The 9,800-nt window shown below is 51.6% G+C and overlaps 1 pseudogene; it reads right to left on the reverse strand.

Annotated features, from left to right (window-relative positions):
* Positions 1-1,523: 1,523 nt before the first annotated feature.
* LOC119622736 (beta-glucuronidase-like) lies at positions 1,524-6,884 on the reverse strand (annotated as a pseudogene).
* Positions 6,885-9,800: the final 2,916 nt, after the last annotated feature.

Raw genomic sequence — 9,800 nt, forward strand, 5'->3', positions numbered from 1 at the left:
GATGACAGGTTCACAGCACCACACCTGGCTTATTTTTGTATTTTTAGCAGAGATGGGGTTTCACTATCTGTTGGGCAGGCTGGTCTTGAACTCCTGACCTCAGGTGATCCACCCGTCTTGGCCTCCCAAAGTTCTGGGATTACAAGCATGAGCCACCATGTCCAGCCTAGACTGTTGTTGAAGCCTCTTTTCCTCTTCTCTTTCCTAGGTTCATTTCTTCTTTTACACCCTCCCCCCATCATTTTTCTACCCATTCAAAGGCTGTGGCTGGCACAGGATGGAACAGAACCCACTAGCCTCAAGTTCCAAACCCACACTCTCCAATAACCAGGCTCTCAGATGGAAAGCTTCAAAACCTTGTGACAGCCTGGCTGAACCACTCCAGCCTGGGTGGCTCCCTTCAATTCCTGCCCCGGGAAAACAGGCATCTCCTCTGGCCTCCTCCCAAAGAAGCCTGTCAGTCACCTGCTCATGGAAGCCTGTGCTCTCCACCTTTGCAACAAAGGGCCGGCCTGTCCACCCAGTCCTGCTGAGCACACCACTATACCTCCAGCTCTGAACTGTCCTTTGCCCAGGGTGGGACGACTTCTCACAGCCTTCTGCCTACTGCAGACTTGGCTCAGCCCAAAGCACTCCATGGACCTGGGGTGTGGTATCTGCCTCAAGGAGCATTTCTACAACCTCTTCTGCCTCTACCACAAGTGAAAAATCTACCTCTGAACACTGAGTTAGAACTGCACAATTGTAAGGAAGAAAAGGGGGCCAGGCGCGGACACTCATACCTGTAATCCCGGCACCTTGGGAGGCTGAGGCAGGCAGATCACATAAGGCCAGGAGTTCAAGGACAGCCTCGCTAACATGCTGAAACTTCATCTCTGCTAAAAATACAAAAATTAGCCAGGCACAGTGGCTCACGCCTGTAATTCCAGCACTTTGGGAGGCGGAGGCAGGCACATCACCTGAGATCAGGAGTCCAAGACCAGCCTGGCCAACATGGCAAAACACTACCTCTACTACAAAATGCAAAAGTTAGCTGGCTGTGGTGGCACGTGCCTGTAATCCCAGCTACGCAGGAAGCTGAAGCTGGTGACTCACTTGAACTCGGAAAGCGGAGGTTGCAGTGAACCGAGATCATGCTACTGCACTCCAGCCTGGACAACAGAGTGAGACTCCATTTCAAAAAAAAAAGCAACAATTAGCTGGGCATGGTGGCACACATCTATAATCACAGCTCCTTGGGAGGCTGAGACAGGAGGATCACCTGCCTGGGAAGTCGAGGCTGTATTGAGCCGAGATCACACCACTGCACTCCAGCCTGGGCAACTAGACTGAGACCCCATTTCAAAAATCAAAAAAAAAAAAAAAAAGGCCAGCTGCAGTGGCTCATGTGTGCCTGTAATTCCAGCTACTCAGAAGGCTGAGGCAGGAGAATCACTTGAACCCAGGAGGCAGAGGTTGTAGTGCTCTGAGATCGCCCTACCACACTCCAGCCTGGGCAACACAGTGAGACTCCCTCTCAAAAAAAATTTAAAAAGAAAGAAAAAGAATGGAAAAGAAAAGCACAATTTGGGTGGGTAGATATTTGGTCCCCTGAACTGTCCAGGTATGGAGGGCCCTCCGATTGGGCTGGGATGGGAGGCCAGTCTCAAACTACACACGCCCACCCCAGCCTGCCATCTGCCAGGGTCTCCTTCCCAATCTAGCCCAGGGCAGGCAGGGGGCACTCACTTGAAGTACTAGCCAGCAGATTCCAAGTAGGATGCAGACTCAGCCACAGGCGACATCATGATGGTGGGATGGTTCTTGTCCCTGCGCACCAGTTCCTCCATCACCCGTGTGTGTTCATGCAGATACACACTGTTGAAAAGCTGCTTGCAGGCCAGGAGGGAAGGGACAGAGGGTCACGGTGAGGCCCGTGTCTGCACAGGCAGAGCAGGTGCACAGCAGAAACTCACGGCAGCACCAGGCCCATGGCAGGACACTCATCGATGACCACAGTCCTATAACAGTCACACATTGGCAGCACTTCCTCCACGTAGGGGTAGTGGCTGGTGCGGAAGGAGTTGGCACCAAGCCGCAAAGCAGGTTGAAGTCCTTCACCAGCAGCACCCCACCGAAGCCCTTCTCTCGGATCTAGGAGACAGCAGAGCCGTGTGACCCTTTCCCTGTCAAAGCTGCACTTCCTCCAAGAGCTAGGAAGCTGGAGAGCCACCCCACAAGCCCCCTCTCCAGCCCAAGCACCAGCTCCACCACAAGGCAGTTTGGAGCCATTTGCCTCATTGCCCTCAACTGTGGGACACAGGGAAGGTGAAAGTGAAAGGTGACCAGAAGCAGACCCCATGAGGACCTAGGAGCGCCAGTGTACATCCGCATCCTCGTGCTTGTTGAAGCCGTGAAAATACAAAGGTTTCCCATTGATGAGGAACTGGCTCTCAATGACAGCCACAGTGCAGATCCCTACTAGGAATGTGTAGAAGTCAGACACAGGTCCCAGTGACATCTGTGCACTGAGCTGCACCTACAACGGCCAAAGCACCAGGAGTGAGTACCCTGACAGCCTGAGCCCCATCTGGCCTGCCCCCTGGTAGGAAGACCCCTTGTGCACCCAGCAGATGCCTCGGGCCTGCAAGCAGAGATGCAGCAGAGGCTCTGCCCTTCCCTGGCTGACCGTGGGACCTGCCCTTCAAAACCGGGCCTTCCCCTTGACCAGATGAGGTGACTCATGCCTGGAGTCCCCACGCTTTGGGAGGCTAAGGCAGGGGGATCACTTGAGTCCAGGAGTTTAAGACCCGCCTGGTGACAGAGGGAGACCCCATCTCTATAACAATTTTATTTGTTTTTGAGACAGTCTGTCTGTGCCCCAGGCTGGAGTGCAGTGGTGTGATCTCAACTCACTGCACCCTCTCCCCTCTAAGTTCAAGCAATTCTCCTGTGTCAGCTGCCCCTGTAACTGGGATTACAGGCGTGCACCACCGTGCCCAGCAAACTTTCATATTTTTAGTAGAGACGGGGTTTCACTGTGTTAGCCAGGATGGTCTCGATCTCCTGACCTCGTGATCCGCCCGTCTCGGCCTCCCAAAGTGCTGGGATTACAGGCCTGAGCCACCGCGCCCGGCAGTATTTTTTTTTTTTTTTTTTGAGACAAAGTCTCACCCTGTCAACCAGGCTAGAGTGCAGTGACGTGATCTCGGCTCACTGCAACCTTCACCTCCAGGGTTCAGGTGATTCTCCTGCCTCAGCCTCCTGAGAACCTAGGATTATAGGCGTGCACCACCATGCCCGGCAAATTTTTCTATTTTTAATAGAGATGGGGTTTTGCCATGTTGGCCAGGCTGGTCTCCAAAATCTGACCTCAGGTGATCCACCCGCCTCGGCCTCCCAAAATGCTGGGATTACAGGAAAAAGCCACCGCGTCTAGTGCTTTTTTTTTAATTAAAAAAAGAAACGACTTTTTTCGCCAGGCGCAGTGGTCACACCTCTAATGTCAACACTTGTAGAGGCTGAGGTGGGAGGATTGCTTGAGCCCAGGAGTTCGGGGCTGCAGTGAGCTACAATCTTGAGGCAGGTAGTCAAGGAAGTGACCGTGTCCTTTGGTTGTGCCAACCATGGCACTGAGACATGTGACATGTGAACAAGCAAGTACAGCTACTGTGCATGTGCACCAAGAGGACGACCCAGAATGTGCTTAGAGTAACACTTCTTCCCAGGTCCTTAGGAATTCATCATGGAAGACTCCCAGAAAAGGAGTTTCCCCAGGAAGAATCAGCACTGTCTCACTGTTACGAGCAGTCTGCCCTGAATTCTCTCTCTCAGGGTCAACCGTGTATTTTTCACTTCACTGTTTTTTTTGAAAGGGGTCTCGCTCTGTCACCCAGGCTGGAGTGCAGAGTTGCAATCTCAGCTCACTGCAACCTCCACCTCCCGGGTTCAAGCAATTCTCCCATCTCAACCACCCAAGTAGCTGGTATTACAGACACACGCCACCACGCCAAGCTAATGTCGGCCAGGCTGATTTGAACTCCTAAGCTCAAGTGATTCACCCACCTCAGCCTCCAAAAATGCTGGGATTAGAGGCACGAGCCACTGTGCCCAGGGTATTCTGCACTTAACTTCCAATACAGTTTTTTTCTTTGCAATAAATTGCTCTATGCTGCATCACCTTTGCTGTGTGAATCTTGTTTAAATTCTTATTTATTTATTTTATTTTTTTGAGACAGGGTCTCACTATGTTGCCCAAACGGGTCTTGAACTTTTGAGCTCAAGCAATCTGTCCACCTTGGCCTACCAAAGTGCTGGGATGACAAGCATTAACCACTATATCAAGCCTAAACTCTTTTAAACTTGGAACTGCAGCCCCCAAAACAGCTGTCAATAATCTCACCACTGCACTCCAGCATGGGCGACAGTGCAAGTCCTCGTCTCAGAAAAAGAAAAAGATATAAATTTAAAAAAGAAAAAAAACTTTAAAACTCCTTACATTCTGGGAGGCTGAGGCAAGTGCATCACCTCAGGTCAGGAGTTCAAGTCCAACCAGGCTAACATGGTGAAACCCTGTCTCTACTAAAAGAATACAAAAATTAACTGGGCATAGTGGCAGGTGCCTGTAATCCCAGCTACTCAGGAGGCTGAGGCAGAAGAATCCTTTGAACCCAGGAGACGGAGGTTGCAGTGAGCCGAAATTGTACCACTGCCCTCCAGCCTGGTCAACAGAATGAGACTCCGTCTCAAAAAAAAAAACAAACAAACAAAAAAAAACCAAACAAACAAACAAAAAAAACAGGGTCTTCCTCTGTTGCCCAGACCGGAGTGCTGTGGCATGGTCATAGCTCACTACACCTCTGACCTCCCAGGCTCAAGTGATTCTCCTGCCTCAGCAGCTGGGACTACCGGCATGCATCACCCTGCCTGGCTAATTTTTTAATTTTTTGTGGTGATGGTCTCACTATGTTACCCAGGCTGGTTTTGAACTCCTGGCCTCAAGACATCCATCCCACCTTCCAAAGAGCTGGGATGACAGACGTAAACCACCATGCCCAGCCCACAGAAGCTGCCTGTTTCTTGAGCATGATGTGTAGCAAGGGGAGGCGGAGTGAGAGCAGCACCATGGGGAAGGGATAGACTGCCACCCTAAGCTGTGTGACATTAGGCCAGACTCCTCCAAGTGAGGTCAACCACATGGGTGATTTTAGGAGCCCGTGTCCATTCAGAAAGCCTGGATTTTAGCTTTGTAGGTGAATGGGAACCTGTAAGGGTTTACAGATACTGGGAGAACCTTTTTCCTGGGAGAGCTTTCCAAACAGGGAAGTTACTCTGGGCCCCACGGAGAGAGGATCTTACCAGAAGCCCTCACCACTGATGTGCTCCACACTGGTGGTGACAGTGATGTCATCAATGTAGGTGGTGGGTGTTGTGTACAGAAGCACAGACTGCTGCAGTCCCACGTAGTTGAAGAAGTCAAAGTCTGCATTCTGGACAAAGTAATCCTTGGGATACCTAGGGTGGGAGGACTGTGGTTTGCTGGGCCCTTGCCCTGGGTCCTTTGACTTCAGCTCACATGCCTCCCTGGCCTCCCCAGATCCAGGGCCTCCACTCTACGAAAGCCACCCTGTCCCTAGCAGGAAGACCTCGGGGTGGGGGAGGAAGGTGGGTGCATGCACTGGAGGCAGGATGGTACCCATGTGTAGGTGTTGGTCACATAGCAGATGGTCCCTGGTGGCAGTGTGGTGGGGGTGAGCATGTTGTTGATGGCAATAGTGATGTGGAGGCTGGAGGACAAGGGACCCACCTGGAACAGGCTGCTGATATCGGCATCGAAGGGGAGGTAGATCCCTCATGCTCTAGTGCATCGACCCCATTTACCCACTGCAGACACAGGAGGTATGAGGAGGTGGTGGCAGGTCAGGGCATGAGGAGGGGCCCTGCTATGGGGTACTCCCTCACATAACCTGCAGCATGGGGCTCAGGGGCCTGCCAGCCAGACGGGAAAAAATAACATCCCAATGGGGCCACCTATCCCCCTACACAGGGCACAGTCCCCAGGGCAGGGCAGGGACCCGCACCATCCCACTCTAGGAGAAAGGCTGTGAGTGGCTGCTGTGGGTCCCATGCTGTTCAGCAGCCGGGCCCACCCACCCACACTGCCTGCTCCTGGTTGCACTGACCATGATGGCATAGAAGTGGGCACTGCCAATCCTCAGCACCACTCTTGTGTGCAGGTCCTGGGTCCCTTGTTCCAGCAGGGTCACCTCCTGTTCGTACTACATCTGGCTAACAAACGGCAGCCACCAGTCCCGGCCAATGTCATTGAAACTGGAGGGAACCAGCATGTCCAGAGTGGGGCCCGACTGTGGTAAGAAGGGCCAGGCTCAGCTCCTAGGCCCCCAAAGGGATCCGGGACCAGTGTGCCGCACAGTTGTGCCCCCAGGCCTAGCGCAAGCCCTGACACATAGCAAGGAGAACAGACAGATAACTTGCTGATGACAGGTCAACTGTCAGGGAGGTTTGTGCACCTGGGCCAGTGGTGCCAGGAGTTCCTCCTCGGAGTGAATGGGGCCCAATATCTCCTGAGACAAGAGCGAGCCCAGGGCCACATCCCAGCCTGAGGCAAGAAGGTTCACACCTGTGACTAAGAGGTAGATGACCCACTGCCTGTTACAGGGAGGAAGGCTGGTTGGGGGGATGGTGTGAGCCACCATGCGTGGCTTTTTTTTTTTTTTTAATCAGCCAGGGGGCTTTGCTTAGGACACCGTGAGTGGACCCAAGCTAGCACCCAGTTCTCTCCTCTCTTCCTCCTGTACTGAATGTCGCAAAGTCAGAGAAAGAGGATGGAGACCAGGCAAAAGTGGCCCAAACCTCACCCGGTCCCACTTCTCCGCTGACCACATCCAAGTGAGGAGGGGAACACGGGTGGTATCCTTGGCCTGTCACGTCCTATCCTGTACATGAACCTTGAAAACCAGGGGACCTTCCTGCCTTGGCAGAGCTGACCTCAGGATGTCTCAACTGTCCCCTCCTCCCGATCCCTGGGCCCAGCTCTGTGCAGTGCCTGCCGCTCTGGCCCAAGTGTCTGGGTGACTCATGCCTGTTATCAGTGCTTTGGGAGATCAGTGTGGTGGGATGGCTTGAGGCCAGGTGTTCGAGACCAGCCTGAGCAACGTAGTGAGACCCTATATCTTTTTTTTTTTTTTTTTTTTTTTTTTTGAGACAGAGTCTGGCTCTGTGGCCCAGGCTGGAGTGCAGTGGCACGATCTTGGCTCACTGCAAGCTCCGCCTCCCAGGTTCCCGCCATTCTCCTGCCTCAGCCTCCCGAGTAGCTGGGACTACAGGTGCCGCCACCACGCCCGGCTAGTTTTTTTTTGTATTTTTAGTAGAGACCGGGTTTCACGGTGTTTGCCAGGATGGTCTCGATCTCCTGACCTCGTGATCCGCCCACCTCGGCCTCCCAAGACCCTATATCTTAAAAAAAAAAAAAAAGTTGTTTGGTTTTCTTTTTCTTTTTTTTTTCTTTTTTTTTTTTTTTTTTTTTTGAGATGGAGTCTCACTCTGTCACCAAGGCCGGAGTGCAGCAGGGTGATCTCGGTTTACTGCCACCTCCGCCTCCCGGGTTCAAGCAATTCTCCTGCCTCAGTCTCCCAAGTAGCTGGGATTACAGGTATGCACCACCACACCTGGCTAGTTTTCACATTTTTAATAGAGATGGGGTTTCACCATGTTGGCCAGGCTGGTCTTAAACTCTCCTGGCCTCAGGTGATCTACCGGTCTCTACCTCGGAAAGTGCTGGCATTACAGGCATGCACCACCAAGCACGGCCATGTATTCTTTTTTTTTTTTTTCTTGAGACAGAGTCTAACCCTGTGGCCCAGGCTGGAGTGCAGTGGCGCAATCTTGGCTCACTGCAAGCTCTGCCTCCCGGGTTCACGCCAGTCTCCTGCCTCAGCCTCCCTAGTAGCTGGGACTACAGGGCGCCCACCACCACGCTCGGCTATTTTTTTGTCTTTTTTTTCTTTTTTTTTTTTTTAGTAGTAGAGATGGGGCTTCACTGTGTTAGCCAGGAAGGTCTGGATCTGCTGACCTCGTGAATCGCCCGCCTCAGCCCCCCAAAGTGCTGGGATTACAGGCGTGAGCCACCGTGCCTGGCCTTTTTTTTTTTTTTTTTTTTTTTAATTAGCCAGGCATGGTGGCCCCAGCTAACTTGCAAGGCTGGGGTGGGAAGATCGCTTGAGCTCATAGGATTGCACCACTGCAATCCAGCCTGAGTGACAGGGCCAAACCCAGTCTAAAAAAATTTTTTAAAATTAAAAATAAAGAAACGGTACCCTCACCACTTCTTTGAGGGTACTTAAAGAAGCGTTACCCTCACCCTCAGCCTCAGCCTAGAAGGGTGCGATCTGCTCCCCACCTCGGCCCAGGCCTGACGATCCAGAGCCGCAGGTGGGCTAAGACAGAACCCCTGAGATGGTGAGATTCCCCTGTTTCTTCAAGGAGCACTTCCACTCGCTTTCCCCAGCGGGACTCCGAGCAGACTCCAGTGGAGCCTCTTCTATGCCTGTTGCACGCAGCCTCTTGGAGGGATGCACGTCCTTGGTATGCAGCCGGTAACCCCTTGATCCTGGGCCTCTGGGGCCCTGAACCAAACCGGGGGGCCAAGAGCTCCCTCTTGGCATTGCAGGCACATAAAGATGCAGGGAGGGGGCTGGGCGCAGTGACTCATGCCCGTAAGCCCAGCACTTTGGGAACCCGAGGGAAGCAGATCACTTGAGGCCAGGAGTTCGAGACCAGCTTGGCCAACATGTCGAAACTCGGTGTGTACTAAAAATACAAAAAAAAAAAAAAAAAAAAGCCGGCCGTGGTGGTGGGCGCCTACTAGGGAGGCTGAGGTGGGAGGATAACTTGAGCCTGGGAGGTGAGGCTGCAGTGAGCCAAGATCATGCCACTGCACTCTGGTTTGGGTACAAAGTAAGACTCTGTCTCATAAACAAAACAAAAACAAAAACACACACACATAGAATAGTAAATGCAGCTAAAAACCTAAGCAAATTATTAGGCTATAAAGGACTTTTATTTTATTTTTTAGTTTTGAGACAGGATCTCACCATGTTGCCCAGCTGGTCTCAAACTCCAGGGATCAGTGGATTCTCCAACCTGAGCCTCCCAAACTGCTGGGATTATAGGTGTGAGCTACCTCATCTAGTCAGTTTTTAATTTGATTTTATTATTATTTTTTCAGACAGGATCTTTCCTCTGTCAAGCAGGCTAGAGTGCAGTGGTATAATCATGATTCACTGCAGCTTCGAACTCCGGGACTCAATCCATTCTCTCACCTCAGCCTCCCGAGTAGCTGGAACTACAGGCACAGGCCACCACACCTGGCTAAGCTTTGTATTTTTCTGTAGAAATGGGGTTTTGCCATGTTTCCCAGGCTGATGGATTTATAATCATAACAAAAACAATAATAACTATAGCTACCATTTATTGAACAGCCACTATATGTGGGATAAATTCAGTCAATTATAAATTGTGTAATCTATGAAACAAACTTTGGGTTATTGTTCCCATTTTACAAGTTACAAAAATAGGTCTAGGAGTTTAACTAAATTTCCCTAGGTCACAGTGAGTAAATGCAAGGAGCAGAGCTTAAACCGAGGACTGTGTGACATTAAAGGTCATGCTCATTCCATTGATGCTACTAACACCACAAGGACAAACAGTTAAAAATTTTAAATGAAGGCACAGTGCAGTGGGTCACACGTGTAATCCCAGCACTTTGGGAGGCCAAGGCAGGCAGATCACCTGAGGTCGAG

This window comes from Chlorocebus sabaeus, chromosome 21 (genome assembly GCF_047675955.1).
Source record: "Chlorocebus sabaeus isolate Y175 chromosome 21, mChlSab1.0.hap1, whole genome shotgun sequence".
Taxonomy (NCBI): Eukaryota; Metazoa; Chordata; class Mammalia; order Primates; family Cercopithecidae; genus Chlorocebus; species Chlorocebus sabaeus.